This window comes from Vulpes vulpes, chromosome 7 (assembly GCF_048418805.1).
Source record: "Vulpes vulpes isolate BD-2025 chromosome 7, VulVul3, whole genome shotgun sequence".
Classification (NCBI taxonomy): Eukaryota; Metazoa; Chordata; class Mammalia; order Carnivora; family Canidae; genus Vulpes; species Vulpes vulpes.
In genome coordinates, this window is record NC_132786.1 from 116,484,253 (window position 1) to 116,507,732 (window position 23,480).

At 41.5% G+C, this 23,480-nt stretch overlaps 1 pseudogene; it reads right to left on the reverse strand.

The window, feature by feature from the left end:
* Positions 1–423: 423 nt before the first annotated feature.
* The window catches only part of LOC112929907 (replication factor C subunit 5 pseudogene), a 28,806-nt pseudogene continuing 5,749 nt past the window's right edge, over positions 424–23,480 (reverse strand).

Consider the following 23,480-nt stretch of genomic DNA (forward strand, 5'->3'; position numbering starts at 1 on the left):
GATGCTTTGTTTACCTGGAGTTAGGAGACAACGGCACCATGGGGGCTTTGGAAGCCCTTAAGTTCTCGACCAAAATAGGGGAGGGCAATTTCCTGCCATCCAAGCAACTGAATGGTAAAAGCTTTAAGGCTTAACAACAACAAAAACCCACACACAACTTTTTGCACTTTCTTTTTCCCTGTAAAAACACAACCGGCAGCACAGTAAGACAGCTGTCCGTTCTGACGGTTTTATACCTGCTCCAAATAGCCACAGACACGGTACTTTTTCAACCTTTGCCCACCGGTGTCAGGGACAGAGGTTCCCACAATTCGGGGCGACTGGCCTCACTACCCAGCCTGGGCAGCATATTAGCCCGTGACTCAGTTTCCTGTTCTCCAGTCACCCCAGGGCCTGCCAACTGGCCGTGAATGGGCTCAGCCTCTAGGCCTCTGTGACAGTCAGGTCCCTGGTGACCTAGAAAATGGCAAGGAGAGCTCTCAGCTGAATCTTCTCCTAGGTGCCAACAGAAAGTCTGTACTCTGTGTCTGCCTTTTTGGTCAGTAAATGTGCTTGAAGCGAAGGTGGGAAGTCAACTCTGTGGACAAACAAGTGTCTGTCAGGCTACCATGTAGCACCAAACCCCTCAGCGTTTTGAACTCCGTAACATTTCTGTAGGCTGTGGTGAAGCCTGGCTTCATGGTGCAGGCCAGGATGTCAGCAATGCCTGACCTGAGAGGGTGCCCGGTTCAGGGGTCCACCGTTTCCTCTGTCACCTTCCTGAAGGCCATATGGGTGCTCCGCAACATGGTTAGAGGCCTCCGCATAGCTCTGCTGGAAAGGGTCACCCGTGCTTTCATCCCGTCCTCACCGAGGCCCACTTTCTACTCCCCTACCACGTGTTCCGGGTGGGGAGCCATGAGCTCGGGGGCTAGGGGACCGCATGGAATCTCTGCACCGGGCGGCAAGGCCCGGATGATCTTTGACAGTCGTCACCTCTGAGGCCGAGCGAGTATTCTTGGTGAACTTCTCCAGCACTCTCCTCGAGGCATTCCAGTATTTTTGTCTACACTTCCTTTCCTCTAAGTCATTCTCGCCTGGACTACAATTACACTTTTGTTTCCTCTGCTGTACCCAAATTCCTATTAGCAAGATTATAATAAACCTCCACATAGATAGACCCAATGATGAATGCCCAGTCCTCATTTTAATTGACCTGTTTTGATCACTCCCCCTTTATCTGAAACACTTCCTTCAAGATCGCACTTTCTTTGGATTTTTCTTCTACGTCCCTGCTCCCCCTCCTCAGTCTCTTTGACTCCATGCGACTACTTTCCTGACCTCTAAACACTGGAGTGCCCCGAGACTATGTCCTCAGACTTCTTTTCAATTTTTGTTGGGGTCTACAGAGTCAAGTCATGGAAACTCCTCTGGCTTCATTTCCTACACAATCCTTTGCTCACGTCTCTCGAGACATACTGCCCTCTTTGTGTTCCTCTAGTACCATGAACTCATTCCTGCCCCATAGCCTGGGCCCTTGCTACTCCCAGTGCCTGGAACCCTTCCCACTCACAAATCTGCATGACTCTCTCTTTCATTACATTTAGGTCTTTGCTGAAATGTCACTGACTCCAAACACCCTATGTGAAATCACATGAACACAATTATCTCATCACTCTCCACCCTAAAGTAGGGTGATTATTTTCGTTCCTTTGCACTCATCACCATCAGACTAATATAAATTTATTTGTTGTCTATCCCCGTCCACTAGGATACAAACTCCATGAAAACAGGAATTTTTGTCTCTGTAATTCACTGCTTTATCCCCAGCACTTAGAAGAGTGTTTCACATAAAATAGGTGCCCCCTTCCTCCAAATATTTGTTGCATAAGTACTGCCTGGTGCGATTGCTCAGAACTACAACCTTTGCTTCAGGAGATTGAGCTAGGATTACTTGGAATGATTTAAAAAATCAATCTGCAACATCCACATTTTTCTCTAGAATAATCCTGCAAGTGTGAATACTTGGCAAAGACTTTTTAAGACTTTTTTTTGTTATGGATATTACACCTAACCTATAATTTGGTAGTATATTAGGTAGGGCTCTCCAAAGAAACAGAACCAATAGCATAGAGAGAGATAGAGACAGAAAGATAATTTATTTTAAGTAATTGACTCATGTGATTATAAAGGCTTGGAAAGACCAAAATCTGATGGGTAAAGTTGGTGGGCTGAACACTCAGGGAAGAGTTATAGTTTGAGTCCAAAGACAGAATTCTTTCTTGCTAGGGTGAGAGGTCAGTCTTTGTTCTATTAAGGTTTTCATCTGACTGCATGAGGCTTTCCCACACTATGGAGGGTAATGTGCTTTATTCAAAGTCTACCAGTTTAAATGTTAATCTCACCCAAAAGATACCTGCACAGAAACATGCAGAATAAATGTTTAACCAAAATGTAAACACTGTGGCCTAGTAAAGCCAATACATAAAATTAGACATTAGGTTATTTCAAATATAAATTTTTTGAATTTGCTTGCTTTGTCCCTGCACTTATCTATAAACTCCCTGGGTACATTGGTTTTCAGGAAAGCAGGTGATTGATAAATATCTTGTTGTTATGTTGTTTTTGTTTGTTTGTTGTTTTTAAGTAGACTCCATACTCAGCGTGGAGACCAATATGGGGCCTGACCCTGAGATCAAGACCCGAGCCTAGATCAGGAGTGAGATATTTAACTGACTAAGCCATCCAGGTGCCCCCCATGATTGATAAATATGAGGTGACTTTCATATAATGAAGCCAAGGCAACATAATGAATGAAAATCAAAAATTTACTTTCACCTTTAAAGGTCTCCATTATGTTGGAGAAACTGTCCTGTTAAATTGCTGAGTTACTTTTATAAAAAAGGTCACTGTCGATTTTTATATCTTTTACACAAGCTAAGAGATAAGTATAGAAAGTCCTCCAAACAACCACTTCCACTGGAGGTGGCCTAACAGAATCTGGGTTCTTTGATGGACAACGACCTAGAATATCATTGTTACATAAGGCTTTTCTTGGCTTGGAGAGACATGTGAAGCCATAAGCCCTGGGTAAAAATCTTAAGCTCTACAAAAAGTTGGCAAAGAGACTATGATCATTACAAATTGTAAAATTTTAGCAACTGTTGTGATCAATGCAAACCACATGGGTTTAGAGATCATTGTAAAGCCTGTAGATGCCCAAAATGAGAGGGTGTGTGTGGGTCTATGGGTGTATATGGTGGGCATGTGCCTTTCTATTTTTTTTGACAACAGTGCTCTTGAGCATTGATGTCATCTAGCATTTTGTAGTTAACCCCTAAATGGTGAGATATCACAGGATAAGGCAATGGCTTGTAGTCATTTCATATGCCAGCATAGATTTGGAACTCAATAAATGCTTGACTGTGAATGACTAACTAACCAAATAAGACATTTTAAAGTCTTCATGTGGTTAAGTCCAACGCCATGAACTGCATTTTCTCAGTAGTTGATACAGTGTTTTAGCAATGGCTGTCTTTTGTCAAGGCAAAAAAATTTGACTAACCTTTTAATGGACTAGAAGCTCTTACTTTGCTTTTTGTATAGATTTAGCAAGAACTATTGAAATATGGGGTCAAGAAAACACTAACAGTAAAAATATAGCTATTCTAACAGATTGACACCAGTAGCTCTAATTTCATATTTCTATTTTTTCACTGGGATCCCTGACAAATTCAGTTATCAGCTGAGGTGATCCTGCCCTTTCAGATTTAAATAAAGTTGGTTTAAATTCTTTGTTTTCTGTCCTGTGGTAAGTCTAACAACACTGTCCCTGATACTTGCACAAAGGCCTTCAGGATCATGTTTCTATAATTATATCTGCTCTGAGTTCCCACTTCTGCTGACCTCCTAGTGTCCTTTGGTCTGGCCTCCCTGCCCCCACTCTTGTACTAACCCAGATGTGGACTGGAGCCCCATTTTCTTCTTGAGAAAATCACACAGATGAGACATTTGAGCGTGTAGCAGGCTTTACCAAATATATTGGGAAACAGAGGTTAAATCACAGCAAGGTGAACAACTTAAATTTTATATAGCTTGAACCACTCATTGTGGATTTTCCCCTAGTACCTCCCACCCACACCCGTGCTCCCTTCCATTCTCTTAGATAGTCTGAAACCAACAACAGCAAGACTGCCTAAAGGGTCTAATGCTGGCTGTTATAAGTTTTTTTCATCCATATCTGGAAAGGTGACATGGGAAACTCCAATTCTCTGTCTCTGTCTCTGTCTCTCTCAACTTGGATCAGCATGTGCCAAAATACTGATGGACTTCTTGCAGTTTTTTGCAATTTTATCCTTTTCCTGATTCCATGACAAACATCACTTTTTAAAAAATCACCTTTTAAAAGTTGAATGTCCTTTTAAAAATTCTACATTTATATTCTTATAGCTGTAAGTAGATCATGGTGTAAACTTTTTGTAAGCTGAGAAGCAGTTAGAGAGTCTGAACTGATTTATAGACACTTTTATTTCCTAAATATTACCTAATCTACTGTAACAGTTCTCTGCTTACATTATTTAAATTGTTCTATATCCAGAAAACTAGAAAGCAGAGACTCAGTGTCATACTGGAAAATTCCAGAAATATCAAATTATAAAGTAAATATACTTGGATTTGTACCTCCCTCAGTACATGAGGACTATTTGGGTGGTACCTTGAACAGCATTATTAACAGTTAGTTATGGGTAAATCCAAAGACCTTGGTTTAATGGTTGCTCAAAATAAAACTTTTTCATTGGAGCCAAAAGTACATTTTAAGAAGTAATGTGGTGGAACATTTGGATCCAGATGGAGCTTTCGGTTCCTCAGAGAATTCATTTCCTTTATTTTGACAAAAATATACTTAAATGTTCACTGTGTGCCAAACACTGTGTTAAGTTAAGCTGTATATGAATTAAATAATTTAGTTGTCGCCACCAGCATAGGGGTAGCTATTTTTATCTCCATCTTACATATGAAAATGCTGAGGTTCGAGAAGGTTGAGTAACTTGGCCAAGATCACAAGATGCTGACACATCCAGGTGTATCAGACAGGGTGCTGGCAAGAGATGGTTGGCATGTAGAAATAAGATAATTGAGGAGAGTTTAATAAAGGAAGTGTTAGTCGGGGTGTGGGCAGGAGTAAGCAGGACCAGCAAGGAATGGTGAGCCATACATGGGCTAAAAACAGTGGAGGCCATTACAACCTCTAGACCTCCAGGACCAAGGGGAAGGAGTGCTCACCAGAATTCAGAGAGACCTGTAGCCGCAGGAGAGGGAATAGCCAAGAGAAGCTGTAATCTGAGGTAGAAGAAAGCAGGCACTGCCAAACTGGGGCCCAAAGGGATTGGGATTGACCGAATCAATTCCTCATCATACCCCCTGATCTGCTAGTGCAGGGTATTGACCAAAGTCAACCTTTAGGCAGAGGTCAAAGGCACCTGAGTGGTACAGTTCATAAAGATGAGTCTCCTCGAAGAGTAGAAACGTAATCAATGTGAATTCTTCTTCCCCTTGGATGGTAGATCATGAGTTTCCCATCACATGATCTAAATTCCCAGGTTGTGGGTGTCTGGGTGGTTTGGCAGTTGAGTGTCTGCCTTCAGCTCAGGGCATGATCCCAAAGTCCCAGGATCGAGTCCCACATTGGGCTCCCTGCATGGAGCCTGCTTCTCCCTCTGCCTGTGTCTCTGCCTCTCCCCCTCTCTCTCTCTCTCTGTCTCTCATGAATAAATAAATCTTTACAAAAAAAGAAAATTTCCAAGTTGCAATGATTGAAGGGCCACAGCCTTCTCATCAAAGCAACAGGGCTGTGCATGATTTGGAATGTAAATCTCTGAATTGTAACAGCTGATGGGAGTCCATGTCAGTAATTTCCCAAGATTTCCATTATCTGTGTTTTGTTAAAACAGAAGCACCAAGAGATCGTCCTCTGGTGATATGGACTGGATGTTTGTGTGCCCCCAGATTCATACATTGAAATCCTAATCACCAACGAGATGGTATTAAGAGGGGGGCCTTTGGGAGGTAATGGGGTCACGAGGGTGGGGACTTCAGGAATGGGCTTGGTACCTTTATAAAAAAAAAGAAACATGAGAACCCTTGCTTCTTCTCATTGTGCTCTCCATCATGTGAGGATACGGTAAAAAATTGACAGTCTGAACAAAAAAAAAAAAAGAAAGAAAGAAAAGAAAAAAGAAATTGACAGTCTGCAACTTGGAAGAGGGCCTTCACTAGAACCTGATCCGGCTGCCAGCATTCTCTCAGACTTCCAGCTTCCAGAACTGTGAGAAGTGGGTTTCTGCTATTTATAAGCCACCCTGTCTATGGTGCTTTATTACAGCGGCCCAAGCTAAGACACACAGAGTCTACCACGAGCTGGGCATACTTCTGTGCAGAAGCCTACGGTGGCAAAACCATAGCCCCTACAGATGCTCAGCTCCTAATCCCCAGAACTTGTGAACGTATCCTGCGTGGCAGTAGGGACTTTGCAGAGATGGTGAAAGTTAAGGATCTGGAGATGCGGAGATTAGCCTGAATTATCTAGGTCCAGTTGTGAGTTGAATCCAATCTACTCACAGGAATGCTTAAAAGCAGAAAAGCATCCTCAGCTTCAGATGACCAGGAACATGGCAGCATTAAAGGGACTTGAGTTCCTCTCACTGGCTTTGAACGTGGAGGAAGGAGGCCACGAGCTCAGGAACATGAACGACCTCTGCAAGCCAGAAAAGGTAAGAAAACAGGTTCCTCCCTGGAGCCTCCAAAAAGAAATGCTGTCCTGCCAACACCTTGACTCCAGCCCCGTAACTGTATCCGAATTCTGACCTACAGAATTATAAGATAATAAGTTTGGAACATTTTAAGTTGCTGAAGTCGTTTGTTAGATCGGAAAGAGAAAACTAATACAAGGCCATGATCTTTTTGGTTCAGGGTAGAAAGAGAGCCTCTCAGTATATGCGTTTCTGGATGTTTGATGATTGACCTCAAATGTTGAACAGGCTGCAAACGTCAATCTGTAAGCAGGGCGTCTCTACAAGCTCTGGGCTCGGAGCCGTATTCAGTTACATGCTGGTGTTACGTAAGAAGAGGCTGCTGCTTCGTGCTGTTGGTGCTGTTTTTCACACTGTCATTTTATTTGGGGGAAGGGGGGGGGTAGAGGGAGAGGGAGAGCGAGAATCTTAAGCAGGCTCTGCACACGAGGGCTTGATCTCACATCCCTGAGATCGTGACCTCAGCTGAAATCAAGAGTCGGACACTTAACCCACTGTTAACAGGCGCCCCTTCCCACTGTTGTTTTACAAGATCTCTCTGCCTCCTCGTTAGAAAAAGCTTTGTTTGGCCAGTCGTGAAATAGGGTGGTGTAGCCTTTGAAACATGGTCCCAGAGCCAGTAGCCCAACTGGAGGCCTTGTGCGAGTGGAAGAGTGAAAACTTCTTAAAAATCCACTAAGTCATGGGGATCCCTGGGTGGCTCAGCAGTTGAGCGCCCACCTTTGGCCCAGGGTGTGATCCTGGAGTCCCGGGATCGAGTCCCACGTCAGGCTGCCAGCATGGAGCCTGCTTCTCCCTCTGCCTGTGTCTCTGCCTCTCTCTCTGTGTCTCTCTGAATAAAGAAAAAAAAAATCTTAAAAAAAAATCACTAAGTCAGCCACAGGGCCTTCAGTACAGCAGACACCATTTCTGCCCCAAAGTCATTGCTTCTGTTGCACACACGAATGTTTGCAAAGTTTCTGACTTGTGTTCACCGTGGAAGTTCTAAAACACTCAAGCTCCTCAAGTACCAGATGACTCCAATGGCTTCGTGTAGCTGCACACGAAGTGCATACTGAGTTGTGTACACGCACGCCCCCTGTACCCGATGGGTAACAATAATAAGGATGAGAGGGGTTCAGGGAAGATGTGAGCTGTCCAGGTAACTCACCTGAATTCTCCATCTGTGAGCCCAGCGCTCGGGCCCTCAAGTGTGCTGAGAGGTAACAGCGCAAGAAAGACTTTCTGGTGCTTTGGCAACTGTGGAGCCTTAAAGGCTAATTCACTCCACCGAACAAAGCTGATTTTCCAGATGCTTCCCCTGTGTTGTAAGTGGCACCACCTAAGGAGCCCGAGAATCTACCTTTATACAAAGGCTTCCTTTGTTATTTTTGCTTCAGACATGATTTCTGACTTTGAAGTCCCAGGATTTTTAGATGAAAAGAGTTGTAGAGTGAGCTAAGGGAGGGCCCTATGCGCCAACGCCTGTTTGCAATCTGCCTGTTTGCAATCTCGCGGGGTGCCCACATGCAGAGTGGCTGATTAGACAAAGGCCGTGGAAAGAAAACAAGAAAGGAGCTGCATTGGGATGGGGGATTTTGAGTTTCACCACGGTTGACACTTATTTTTTACTTGCGATGAGTTTCCCAAGACAGAGGAAGGGTGTCTCCCCACCACCACCCCACCACCCCACCACCCCAGCACTGTAGCACACCCCGCAGGGCAAAGTGCGGGAGTCGCCTGCAGAGGAGCCCAGCAGAGAAACCTGTCAACTACTGCTGATTTTCTCTACAAAAGAGGCTGTGTTTGTATTTCATCTCTTCATCCTTCCAAAAAGTTTTGGCCCTAAGTATCCTTTTTGCAACTTTGGCAGGTAAACTAGAGACCACCTAATGCTTAAGGCAAGTATTTCTGTCCTAGCTCCAAAGAGTGGATTCTGTTAACATCTCTCAGAAAGTTTATTTACACAGGTTCACACCTGTTGATGATTTTTCTCACACCTTTGGGTAGATAGCAGAAATGTGCTTGTGCTTCTGCATGTTCGAGTAGATAGAGTAGAAATCACATATGTCATGTCTCTGGTCTTAAAAATAATCACTGCGTTTCTGGAAAGATTAAGTGTACTTTAAAAAAAAAAACTACTTACTTTGAAATAGTTACTGAAGACTCACAGGAAGTTATAAAAATGGTAGTCTGGTATATCCTTTCCCCTTCTTCTGTAGCTGTAATGGAATACCAACACCAGGAAACTGACATTGGTGGGATACCATTAACCAGGCTATAGGTGTCCGTTTTGTTCTGTGAACTAAGAAAAAAATGTGTTGGTCTCTGTCCCCAGTTCCTGACCCAGATCGCCTAAAAAGAAAAAAAAAAAAAACCCTTATCATTTCCTGGTAAGAGTAAAGTAAAAGAGGTGCCAGGAGCATCCTTTGTTCTAATATCTGGTGTTTGATCCTATTTCCTGGCACAAGCTCCTAAATCCTTGTCATATTCCCGGTAATAGGGTCATCTTTTGTGTCAATAAAGTGACTCCTGGTGGGCTCCTGGATGAGGGCTGGCCAAAAGAAAGACCAAGCCATGATTTGAAACTTTGAATTTTTAGCTCCACTCCTCATCCTCTGGGGAGGGGAGGGAGCCAGAGATTGAAATAAACAGGACTACTTTATACGAAGCCTCCATAAATTCGGGAGTAGGAGAGTTTCTGGGTCGGTGAACATATCCACAAGCTGAGAAGGTGGCACAGAAGCTTCTGGACTCTGGATTCTTCCTTGTTTAACTCTTTGTACCTCTTCATCTGGCTATTCAACTGTGTCTTTTGTCGTCTCTTTTGTAATCAGCCAGGGAACGAAAGTGTTTTCTGGAGTTGTGTGGGTCATTACAGCAAATTACTGAACCTGAGGCGGGACCACCAATTTGTAGCCACGTTGGACAGAACCATAGGCCAATCTAGGGGACAGACTACTAGTTCCTGGCACCTGGAGTGGGAGGCAGTCTTGCGGAAACTGAGCCTGTAACTTGTGGGTTCTGTGCTGACACCAGGTAGTTTGTCAGAATTGAATTGTAGGACACCTGCTTGGTATCCAGAGAATTAGAATGACTGATTTTCCTTCTTCTTACAGCTGAATAATATTCCATAGGTATCCTTTAACCATTTGTTGATGGACGCTTAGGTTGTTGTCCTACCTTGGCCCTAGTGAATAATAATGCTGCTATGAACATGGGGGTGCAGATAGCTTTCCAAGATGAGGATTTCGTTTCCTTTGGATATATAACCAGAAGTGGAATTGCTGGGTCATAAGGTGTAAGTTATTGAGGAAACTCCGTATTGGTTTTCCCGGCGGCTGTGGGCTGTGCCAGTCTACATTCCCACCCACGGCAAACCGGGCTCCCTTTGCTCCACATCCCTGCCTTGCTATTGCTTGTCTTTTTGTTAATCGACAGATCGAGCCCCATCTCACATGATGTGAAAGCACATCGGCGCCTTCCCCTGATGATGAGTGCTGTAGAATACCTTCTCACGTACCTGTTGGCCATCTGTAGGTCTTTTTTAGACAAATGTCTATTCAGGTTCTCTGCCCATTTTTTAAATGGAGTTGGTTTTTATTTCGCTACTGAGTTGTATAAACTTTTTGTATATTTTGAATGTTAATCCTTTATCAGATACATGGTTTGCAAAAATTTTCTCCCATTCCTTGGTTGCCTTTTCATTTTGTTGATAGTTTTCTTTGCTGCATAGAAGCTTTTTATTGGATGTAGTCTCACTTGGTTGTTTTCCTTTGGTTTCCTTTGCTTTTGATGTCAACTCCCCAAAATTTCATTGCCAAGGCCAACATCCAGGAGCTTACTTTTTATTTTCTTGGAGGAGTTTTAGGGTTTCAGGACTTACATTCAAGTCTTTAATCCATTTTGAGCTGATATATGTATTTATTGTTCACTTTTATTCTTTGGAATAAGGCTGTCCAGTTTTTCCAACTCAATTTATGTTTATTGTATGTATATTCTTGTGTCATAAATTAATTGACCATATGTCTGTGGGTTTATTTCTGGGCTTTCTATTCTGTTCCATTGGTAAATGTGTGTGGGGTTTGTGTGTGTGTTTAAAGATTTTATTTATTCATGAGAGAGACAGAGACATATGCAAGAGAAGCAGCCTCCATCCTAGGACTCAGGGATCACCCCCATAGCCAAAGTCAGATGCTCAACCGCTGAGCCACCCAGGTGTCCCTAAATGTGTGTTTTTATGCTAGTACTACAATGTTTGATAGCTATAGCTTTGTAACATAGTTTGAAATCAGTAGCATGGTTTGAAAACAAAATCAACTTTGTTTTTCTTTCTCAGGATTGCTTAGGCTATTTGGGAGTCTTTTGTGGTTCCATAGAAATGTTAGGATTGTTTTTATTTCTGTGACAAAATTGGAATTTTGGTAAGAGTCGTGTCAATTCTGGAGATGGCTTTAAGTAGTATGGACATTTTAGCAATATTCTTCCAATCCATCAACATGGAATATCTTTTCATTTATTTGTGTCTTCAATTTCTTTCAACAATAGTGTATAGTTTTCAGTGCACAGATAATTCACCTCACTGGTTAAATTTATTCCTATGTATTTTCTTGGTTTTGATGCTATTGTAAATGGGATTATTTTCTTAATTTCTCTTTCTGTTGTTGGCATATAGAAATGCAAATGATTTTTACATTAATTTTGTATCTTGCAACTTTAGTGAATTCATTAATTCTATCAGTTTTTTGCAATTGTCTTCAGAGTTTTCTATATTAAATATCATGTCATCTGCATATAGAGACAACTTTACTTCTTCCTTTCTGATTTGGGTACCTTTTATTTCCTTGCTTAATTGCTCCAGCTAGGACATCCAGTTAATATTATGTTGAATAAAAGTAGTGAGAGTGGTCACCCTTGTCTTGTTATTGATCTTAGAAGAAAAGCTTTCAGTGTTTCACAGTTGAGTATGTTAGCTGGGGGTTTGTCATATATGGCCTTCACTGTGTTGTGGTCCATTCCCTTTATACCCAATGTGTTGAGATTTCTATCATGAACATGAATGGATCTTGAATTTTGTCCAATGTTTTCTGTGTTTATTGAGAGGATCATAAGACTTTTATCCTTAGTTTTATTATTTATCTGTGGATGTTGAATCATCTTTGTATTACTGAAATAAATACCTCTTGATCATGGTGTATGAACCTTTGGTCGAGAATTTTTGCATCTGTGTTCATCATTGAATTGAATAGATGCTTACCTTCTAGAAAACTTTTTTGAAGCTTTCACAAGCAATCTAGTGTGAATACTAAAAACAAGTTGAGGGGATCCCTGGGTGGTGCAGCAGTTTAGCGCCTGCCTTTGGCCCAGGCGCGATCCTGGAGACCCGGGATCGAATCCCATGTCGGGCTCCCGGTGCATGGAGCCTACTTCTCCCTCTGCCTATGTCTCTGCTTCTCTCTCTCTCTCTCTCTCTCTCTCTCTCTGTGTGTGTGACTATCATAAATAAATAAAAATTTAAAAAATAAAAAATAAAAACAAGTTGAAATTATGGATAATAAACCAAACAGTTGAATATGACACTATTAAAGCCTTCCCACTTGGAAACTAAGGGATAGTTGTGCATGATATATCCGAGATGCATTTAAATTTAAAGTATTAATTACTTCATTTTAAAAAAATGAGGCATGATGCTTTGCCTTAAGATCAAGTTGACAATGATATTGGTTTAAGAACATGTCCATCTTCAAAAAAGGTAGTGGTGGAATAGTTTCACCAGGTAAACTAATAGATCCCCTTTGCAATTTTTGCTATATATGGGCACCACCTGGTTATTATCTCTTTAAATCAACTCACATTTTCTTAAATACGTGTGATTTATAAAGAAGCTCTAAATCACCGTCCCAAACTGGAAAACATTATTGCTGGTCATGAATAAAAGATAACACATAAATACAAATGAAACCAGTTCTTATATTCCAGCTGGTTACCATTTTTCCCAAATTCTTTGTTAAAAAGAGATACTATCATTACCAGAAAGACGTTAAAAACTTATTAACACTAAACTGAGCCTACTACCTTGGTATGATCAAAAGGTAAATTTTAAAAATCTTTTTAAAAATTTTAAAAGAATGAAGGGCATCTGGGTGGCTCAGTTGGTTAAGCATCTGCCTTCAGCTTAGGTCATGATCTCCAGGTCCTGGGATCGAGCCCCATGTCAGGCTCCCTGATCAGCAGAGAGCCTGCTTCTCCTTCTCCTTCTGTCTGCTGCTCCACTTGCTTGTGCTCTCTCTGTCAAATAAACAAAATTTTTTTTTTTAAAGGAATAGAACAAAATCATTTTAATACTATGATTCAACATCTACATACCTAATGAAGTTTGTGTGGCACCAGCCGAAGCCATCAGGACTATCAAACACTGCTGTGAAGCATAACTTCCCCCTTTCCTACATAATTAATATTGCAGATCTTCATCCATTAAGACCCATGTAGAAAAAAATATCTTATGACAGATTTAACGAGGGGATAATGTCTGACTTAACTAATGCTAACCTAGGTAACATCTTTGGTATCATCCCAGCTGATCTGTTTTACAATTCTTCTGCAGTCTATAGCGTGTCCTCCTTGACGCATCAGCCTATATGTTGGCATGGTACCTGCCGTCTATCCTTTAAAGCTATTCCCCTCTGTAATATTTTGGCACCCAAGCCTAGAATTATCATCATGGGAGCAGCCAGTAAAGCCCGAGATGGACACTAGGCAATATACCAAGGATAACACCCCAGCAGACATCCACTGACCTTGTTAACCTCAAACATAAAACCATCAGTTATTCTACCAGCAAAAATGTTTATTTGGGAAGAGCAGGGAATTTCAATTCAGTACACACAAAGTATTGCAAAACCACAGGCAAGTGCAGAAAACAAAGGGAACGGTTGCTCTTCTGCCGAGGAAAGCCCAAGGAAGGGTAGTTGGGAGGGGTTCTTGTAAGCAAAAAGCCCATTGGAATAAACTGGGAGTTCAGTTCAATTCACTGAATTGTGACAGTCTCTCTTTGGGCTTTTTCCAGGCCAGGAGAAAACCTTTCTTCCTACTGGGGTGAAAGTAGTATCAATTTGCAAAGTACCACTCCCTGTTGGTTTTGCAATGGACTAAAATGATAGGACGTGAGAGCTTCCCCTTGTGGCCTCTGGACTACATTAGTAAGGTCTCCTTTTATTAATTTTCACAACGCTGGTGAGAACGGGTTGAGTACAGGCAGTCCCTCTCTATTGCTGGATGACGTTTCAAGCCAGCAATCAGGTACTTGTAACATGAGAAAATTGGAACATAAAAGGCAATGTGACAAGTGCAAAGAATTTAGAAGGTTTTTGCAAAGGACGTTTCTTAGAATTGGAGGTCACAGCCTTCAGGAAGGGCTTAGCCGCTTCACCTGACTCCTGAGAACTGCAGCTGCTCCTCAAGGGGTATTAACCAGGGCTGCTGGTAGCAATAACCCAGGGGCATATGAAATGCCCACACCCAGCTTCTTTCCCGGAGACTGTTTTAATTAGTGTAAGGTAGCTTCTAGAAGTATTTTTAAATAGCTCCCCACATGGTTATGAAGTGCAGTCAGGGTTGAGAGCCAAGGAAGCATCATACTCAGCAGACAGTGTCTACTGAGCATTAAGGGCGGTTGAGGGGCTCGGGTTCAATATACACCTTTCGAAGGTGGGATGAGATCCACGTGTGTCTAGAAGTAGACACTTCGCCAGCTAGGGTCTGCATGGTCATTTCCAGTTTTCCGATGGCTAGCTCCATAAGTTTAAAGCTCTGCTACTAAATCAGTGTTTATGAATAGAACGGGATCCATAGAACATTGACTTGAAGCTGATTTCAAAACATTGAAAAACCGGATCAGTTATTCAGAAGGATGGATAAAAATAAGTATCTTCACATACTGTATGAGTGCAATTACTTGATAGGAAAAGTCACCCCATCTTCCTTTGTTAGAGCAAGCGGAGCATCGTGGTGTCACTTGTAATTCTGGCAGAATCAGCACATCTCCTCCCACAGGTTAGAGCTCCATGTGCTGATTGTGAGTGACAGGAACAAATGTCATTCCAACCACTGCCTCAGCACGAGGAGGACTCCTGGGTAGAATGTGGTCTTCTCTCTTGCTGGGCTATTCCAAAGCTTAATTAATGCTTGTAAAACACTTGGAGGACCTTAGATAGAAATTGCTATGCAATTGCAAAAGATGACTGTGACGGGAAATGCTAGTAGAATTTACTGGGAGAGGAGAAGGATTTAATTGGTAAACCTTATGCTTTACTTTGAAAATTATATTAGAAGCAAATGGACTTGATACGCACATAAGAACAAAGGGAGCTATGTTAAGAATAATGATCTATCAAGGGTATTATTAAGTTCCATGGCTCAATTTAATTTTGCTTAAATTCATAATAGTACAACCCTTTTTACATTAAAACCATTTGTTACAGAAATAAAGATCTGCCATTTATATGATAGCTGTCTTAAAAAAAAAAAAAAAACTACCAAAAAACCCAACCCTAGTGCATAAGCATTCTTGGTTTTCTGTGACCTTCAACCAGCTACCATGATGGTAATTGGGTTTACTTAGAGGTCTTTGCATCTCCAGAAAGCTTTTAGATGCTTGTGGAAGCTGTGTATTATATTTGTTGGATTATATCTTGTGAAACTTGAATAACCTCAGTTATAGCTTTTATTAGTTTTTGTTTTTCCTGAAGCAGAACACCTGGGCTGGACTTGATGACACAATGTTAGAACCATGTAACTTGTAATGTTCCTCTCCTGCCCCATCCCCCAGTCTATCTTACGCTACAATATTAATCTTATACATGATGCTCCCTTATGTGCTAACAGACTGGGGAGAATCATTATTCCAGCCAACTCAAAGGAGCCCAAGGTTTGCAAAACCCAGTTACTGTGTGACTCAGGGCTTGAGTGGCTGAGAGTTGAGCAGCTCAACTCAGGACTGAGCTTGTTTGTGTGTCCAAGGCTGCAGCTGCCTGTACCCCTACACTGTAGGAAACGGTGTGTAGATCACCAGCGCCAGCCCTTGTCCAGGCTGTGCGACAACAGGCTGACTGTAGGGAGAATTAACTAGGTTGGTGCAGCAATCCAGAATTTGCCAATACTTTCCTCTACCCAGGAAGTGCTATTTAACCAAGATACTCCCCCGATGGTTTAGGAACTGTGGGCTGGTGTGATCAAAAGGAGTCAGTTGGAAGGGAGGAAAGAGATAAGGTTCTCTAAGAAAATGGGTTAAAATATGGTGTAAGCCTTGTGATGAATGGTGGTCTTGGTATCTGCAAGCCTCAGGGCGAGAGGCAGGAACGGGAGACTCCTGGTCATCAAACTAAGATATGATGCTTGGACGGAGATCCGGGGAACCTGGGGTTGGTGTCAAAGACAAAAGTGAGGAACAAGACAGGCGCATGTGATAGGCCAGAGGCACGTGGAAGGGGAAATGAAATGGGGTTACTTATGTCAAGGAGTTTTAAAATGGAGACGGGCCTTAGGAGCATCCTCACCAGTAGAACCCTGAAATTTTGAACTGGACCAAATCGTAAATATTCCCAGGACTCAGCCCGAAAACCTGCAACTTGCTACATATAGTAAGACTTTTCTAGACAAAGCCTTAGTAACCAATTATATTCGATCTAGATGAGAAGAATTCCTACTGCCCACACTAGTTGGAAAAAAAAAAAAAAAACCTTTGTAATCAACATATACAAGCATTCCCTTTGTGCTTAAAAAAACTCCTGACTTTTGCTCACGTGGGGCACTATTTGGGTTGCTACAATATCTTGTACCATGAATTGCAATTCTTTTATCTCAAAAAAAAAAAAAAAATTCTTGCCTCCGGACAAGGTTAGGTTGGCAGGCAAGTTCTTCTGAGGGGGAGGAGGGGCAAGTGGTGGCTGCCGGTCAGTGGGGTGTGCCTCATGTGATCAGACTTCACTCCTGCTTCCAAACCTTGAGTGCCTTGACTATCCTCCTCGGGGCAACCAGGACAAAGTCTGATGACTTTGAACATGGCCTGGGTCTTATGCTGGAGGAGGCCCCCGTGGTGGAGAAACCACCCACCCCCACCCTTTGTAATCCTGTGAAGGATCAGCCTGCCCTTGCATGTTCCCTGATAAAATCCAGAGACCTTTTTTTCAGTGACTTGCTTGTTGTATAAAATCTCCACTATCCTCCCTCTCGAGACTGTCCTCACTGATGAATGCTCTCCCTTTCACGACAGCCTGAATAAAATCACCTCTTTAATTGTCTGATGCATTTTGTCTTTCACAAATCTGGACTCATTAGCATTTCACAGAAGGCCCTTCATGGTCTAACTCCTTCATGCCCTAACTCCACGCTCCCTCCCCTCTTGCCACTCAAACAATCCTCCTCGTACTCCAGCCTCACAGGCTGCTTAAATTTTTCCACCCACATCACATTCCCCTGGGTCTCTCCGCCCTTGCCCAAGCTACCCCAACTAGACACAATTTCTTGCCCAACTTCTCTTCCCAGCTAGTCCCAACTCCTCCTACAGGATGAAACTGAGCTTTCCCATCTCTGTGGAAGCCTTTCTCAACCTCATCTGCAACTCCTGGCATTTTATTGACCTATGTCAGAGTGTTTACCATGCTAGTTTGGGCGTATACCATATCCCAACTGTCCCGTTTACTTACCTTATGACAGGTAAAACCCTATTAGATTCTGAGCTACACAGTGCCTGGGGAGAAGTTACTTAAATTCTGGAAACAAATTTGTTTGAATACTGCTCATTGGTTCAGAGTGGACCATCTATGATGATAACCACCTCTGTGCTGTTAATGTGCAAACAAGCGTTACCGCTCTTCTGATTTGATTGATAGCACTCATCCCTACAAATTGGAAGCCCTAATTAAGTGTCAAAAGGGACTAAATTGCAAAGCATGAATTGTTTCTTAATTAAAGAGAGAGAGAGAGCAATTGAATTAAATGATCGGGTAATTTTTTTTAAATGACCATGCTGAATCCTAGAATTATCCTCAGTTTCTTTCTTGTCTAGGTGACAAATGAGAGTAGAGGGGCAGGCATTAACACTGTCAAAAGCAGAGCCTGGAGAAGGAAACCTTCTACTACCTAAATGAGCAGATCCCTTCCTACATACTTGGCCCTTATGACTTTTTTCTCTGGTACACTTTAGTTTACTCTTTCCAACTTTGAGTCATTACTACACAAGATTTCTTTTTTATAATTCCTGCCACATTGATGTCCCATTAATATTTTTACATGGTTTGTGTTTTGTTAATGCACACTAAAGGCAAAGCTAATATGACTACCTTAACCAGTAACCAGTATAACTTATCATGAGCCAGAGATCACCTTGAAAATATATAACAAATTCTAGGGGCACTTGGCTGGGTCATTTGGAGCAGCATGCAACTCTTGATCTTGGGGTCATGAGCCTCACTTGGGTGTAGAGATTACTTAAATATAGAAACACTTAAAAAGAAAATTCTAACCTGCTAGGAAATCAGATCCATACTGAAGAAGAAATCAGAGAGGGCTCTTCTCTTGGATCCTAAATATGTTCTTCCCCCTTGATGATCTGCTTTGTATGATGGGCTTTGTATGAACTGAAAAGCTATATTTGAAATGACAATTCAGGTGCTCTCTAAAGCCAAGCAGCTAGTAAGCTGCCAGTGGTGAACACCATGCACCACCACTGGTACCCGTACCACACCTTGGGTAACAATGCATGAGTTTACGCTCTCAAGAGATGAAAGGCTTGTGACTATCTTGATCACTTCTGTGTTAAGTGGGAATTCCTAATTTTTCCCCCTATATGTGCCCTAAACTACTTCTGATTACTTTAACATCTTCACTATTTTACTTTCCAACCATGTTAACCACTTCTGATGCACTGCTCTAGGGTCCTCCTTATGTCCCTTTAAAGATAATGCAGCTAGATAGAATTTGGAACTGACATTGAGCAAGCACCTATCTTAGGATGATTGATATGGCCTATCTCTTTTAATCTTCATAACAACCTTGAGAGATAGGTATCATGATCTCTATTTTACAGACGTGAAAACTTTGCTGAACATTACAGAGCTAGAGATTTAAATGGCTTGTTTGTTCACCCCTGCCCCATGCTGTCTCCATGAAAGTGCCGGAGTTTTTTTAGTAGTCATATCATGGCTGAGTATCATGGCAGCATTGCCTCGAGATTCCTATTGATAAGTGCCCTATTCCTAGTGATAAAATCAAATCAGCTATGCCCATGATTTATTTTCAGTTTGGATGAAATGGTTATAGTGATTCCAGAGATGGCAAATAGGTTTCATCTGAATGTCAATGCCAAGCACAAGGCAAAAGCTGCCTGAAGCTCTGCATTGGGAGACAGTTTGAGGGCTTGGCAGGGAAAGGATGATTAATTAGAAATGTCTCCCATGGGCTCTGGAGCAGGGAGTGGCATAATGAGTACCATGAGTTTGCCATGCTTGATATAATCTTTTCTGGAAGTACTTATGTGCTCGGTCATTTCCCAGTGAGCATTTATATGCTCTATATTTTTTTCTTTTATTTACAGCATAATAGCATTGGGTTTCATATTATTTCTTTGGTGACTCAAGTTTTAAAATTTAAATCCAATTTTGTGAAGGTACTAGGGAAACTTTGTTATTTCTCTTCTTTACATAACTCAATCTTACCTACCTACCTAAGATGGTAACAGATAAACCAATATAGATACTTCACAGAAACAGCCACTAATAGCCTCCCTGAAATTTTATAATCTGTTAAAAAAGATAAAATTCACAAAGTATACAATAAGGTTTTGCCAATTTTTTGCTTTTTGATTCCTAAGTCCAAAATCATTTGCTTCTGTCTCGACAAGTCTAATGTCAAATGGATCATGTAATTCATTGGCAGTTTCAGAGACTAAATTTTTCTGAGTTTGAAGACCAGCTTAAGGGTTCAAAGACAATTTTGTCTTAAGAATTTCACTGTTTAATTTGTTGCCTAGAATTCAATAAAAAGTGATTTTTAAAATTTACCTATTGCTTTTTATTTTTTTTTTAAATTTTTTTTTTAAATTTTTTATTTATTTATGATAGTCACAGAGAGAGAGAGAGAGGCAGAGACACAGGCGGAGGGAGAAGCAGGCTCCATGCACCGGGAGCCTGATGTGGGATTCAATCCCGGGTCTCCAGGATCGCGCCCTGGGCCAAAGGCAGGCGCCAAACCGCTGCGCCACCCAGGGATCCCTACCTATTGCTTTTTAAAGTGCCAAATCATCTTTTTTCTTCCTTCTCAAACTTCAGTAAGCCCCAGATACCGGTTTGCACATAGACTTCTAACCAATACTTGAGAGGGTCATATTTTCTAATATCCCTAAAAAAAAAAATGAAATCCTTTGCTTTGAAATGAAGTTTTATGTAAGTATAGAATATCTTTGTAGGAAGGAAATGAAAACATATGTATAAGGTTACAATTAAAATTCTTGTGTTTCTAGAGTAAGGAAAGCACAGTAATTTCTTTCCTACAAAAGAGGATGAACTTCGGTTTCATTTTCAGTAGTCCTTCATAATTACAATATGCTGTGTTTAGTATTTGCATGCTGATTTTTGGTTTAAAAAAAAGTTGACTCTAAAAATTAAAATTATCTGCTCCAAATTACAGTATTTTCTTTGAAAGTCTTGTCTTTTCTCAAGGACCCCAACCACAGGCAAATGAAATGAAAGCTCAAGTCCTACGGCAGTCTCAAGAGAAAATTCATTTTAATTGCATTGATCTTACTTCATAAGGTTAAATACAATTGTTTCCCAAGTTATATATCATTTTTATTGAGGTTAATGTTGAGTCAAGATCTAATTTCAGTGCTTCTTAAAGTTATTTGAACTGTTTCTGCCAGCTACATCATGATACTTACTGTTCATTTGAAATTTCAATTCACAATGTCTTATTCTACTCATAAATAGTTCAATATGCTTTTGATAAATTCTGGTTCAAAATAGGAATATGTGCTAGTTATGCAAAGAAACATCAAAGGAATTCCATTTCTGAACTTTGCCAAAATTGATAGCATTACAAAACAAAACAAAAATGTGTGGTTCTGGAAGTTTTGAAAACACGGCCTCACATTCTTTAACCCATTAAGAGCTGAAGTCAGTACCCCTCCCATTGAATTTGGGCAGGTTTGGAAAGGTGCAACAGTAGAGCTCAGCGGAAGTGACACTAAATGATCCATGATGCTGGAACACAAAAGACCATAAAACTTGTTTGCAGGAAAAGACCTGGGAGCCTTAAGCTACATGTAAGTTTAGCTACTGTGCTCAAGAGGCCCCACATAAGTTCTCTAGCTGATGGCTCCAGTTGAGCCTACCTTTCTGCCCTCATCACAAAGATGCCAGACAAAAGTGAAGAGGCCTCCAGATGGTTCTGGTCCTTTAAGTTACCTGCAGCTATTCAAGCCTTCTCAACTGAAGCCCCTGACCACATGGAACAGAGACGATCCAACCTCCCCGTGCCCTGTCTGACTTCCTCACTAACAGAATCCACGAGCACAATAAAATTGTGGCTATCTTATGCCTCTAAGTTTTGGAGTCATTATTCAGCAACAGATACATGGAACATAACTTGGTACCCCAAAAAGGATGTGATCATAATAAAACCAAAAACATGGCATGTTAGGGGCCAGGCAGTCTACGGAAGCCTCATGAACTTTGAGGAACATGAGGTGAAATATGGAGGGAACTTGACTGCCTTAGGGGAAGTTGGAGGAAAAAAGGGTTCTTGTTAGTGGGATGTTTGGTAGCACTGTCACCTGTGATAACCTAGAAAATAGAAAATAGGGCAGCGCGGGTGGCTCAGAGGTTTAGCGCCGCCTTCGGCCCAGGACCTGATCCTGGAGACATGGGATCGAGTCCCATGTTGGGCTCCCTACATGGAGCCTGCTTCTCCCTCTGCCTGTGTCTCTGCCTCTCTCTCTCTCTCTCTCTCTCTCTCTTTCTCTCTCTCTGTGTGTGTCTCTTGAGTAAATAAATAAATAAAAATCTTTTTTTTTTTTTTTTAAATAGAAAACACACCTGATGAACTCAGTGATCTAGCTGAAGGAGAGTCTGTGCAGAGTATCAAAGGTCTCTCCTGGCTTCATTTCTCCCTCTAATGAAATGTGAGAAAATAGAAATGCATTAAAGAGTTTGGAAAAAGTGAAAAAGTCACAAATGAATTTTCCCAGCTTGTAAGGGAAACTAAGAAAAAAATCTCAGAGAAAGGACCAAATGCTAGTTGGTGTCAGGATAATGTGGTCTCAGGGAAAAGACAAATCTTAGGGTATGACCTTTAAACCCCGTGTTTAGGCTTTTCAAACAAACAAAAATCTTCTAGGGGTCTTAAGTGTGTACCTGGGAGACACTCCCATTAGAGACTTTGTGAGAGAGACACACAAACATAACTTGATGTAACAGACAAATCAAAGACTCTCAAGGCCATTGTTCCTTGGCAGCCTCAGAGGGCCCAAGATAAAGACTTCTCAGGACAGAGTTCTGTGTGTGTCTAATGAAATATATTAATGGATCAACAAGAAACATAATTTTTAAAGAAATACTTCGAATGAAAGGGAGAGAAATAGTATAAAATGAAATGAGGTCTTTGGACCCCTGGACTTCTATGGGCAAGAAGCAAACTGAGAATACTTATCAGATGCAGAAATAAGTTATTTATTTTAGGAAAGGATGGAGGACACACAGAGTAAACCCAGGAACCCAGAGTGTGGAGTCCAGAGTCATGGTGAGCCATTTCCAGGAAGGCACTGGTCTGGAACTTACAACATGGGGCTGACTGATTTCAGAACTGCTAAGGACTGGTGACTGCTGTGCGCCTTCTGGTTAGCACTCCCCTCCCACCCCCCAGCCCCTGTCCCTTTTTTAAAAGATTCTATTTATTTATTTTAGAGTGTGAGAATGAGTGTGCATGTGTGTGCAAGCAGGGGGGAGGGGCAGGGACGAGGGAGAGGGACAAGCAGACTATGTATTGAGCCCGGAGCCTGACATGGGGCTAATCTCACGACCCTGAGATCGCGATCTGAGCTGAATTCAAGAGTCGGTCGACTGAGCCACCCAGGCACCCTTACCCCCTTTTTGATTTTGAGTATCTATTGCAGTAATTCTAGGTCTGTCCTGGCCCTGAATGGTGATACAGAGGGGTAGATTACTTGTCTCTTTAGTTCACTGGTCTTTCAAACAAGAGAAATCCTATCTGAGAAACTGTACCCCCAAGAACCTCAGGTCCACCTCTGGAGCTGATTTGGTTAACAAGATTCTGGTTCTCAAACCTGAACTTGATATTGTAGAAGGATGAGACTTTTGTGATATATGTATATATATATGTATATATATATATTTTTTTTTTAATAAAGTGAGTATATTTTGTGTATGGGAGGAATGTAAATCCTTGGGACCAGTGAACCAGTTATGGCAGTTTTAAAACTTGGCCATAAATTCTTTGACACTTTCCCAATCAGAAGGTGAGGTTCTATAGATTTCCAGTCCATGAACATGGATATTGACCATTTGTGTCTTCTTCAGTTTTTTATTAGAGGACTTCTATGTCTTCCGATTTCCAGTGCACAGATCTTTTACCTCATTGGTTAAAAAATTTATTCCAAGTATTTTATTGTTTTTGATGCTTTGCTTCTTTTTCTTTTTGTTA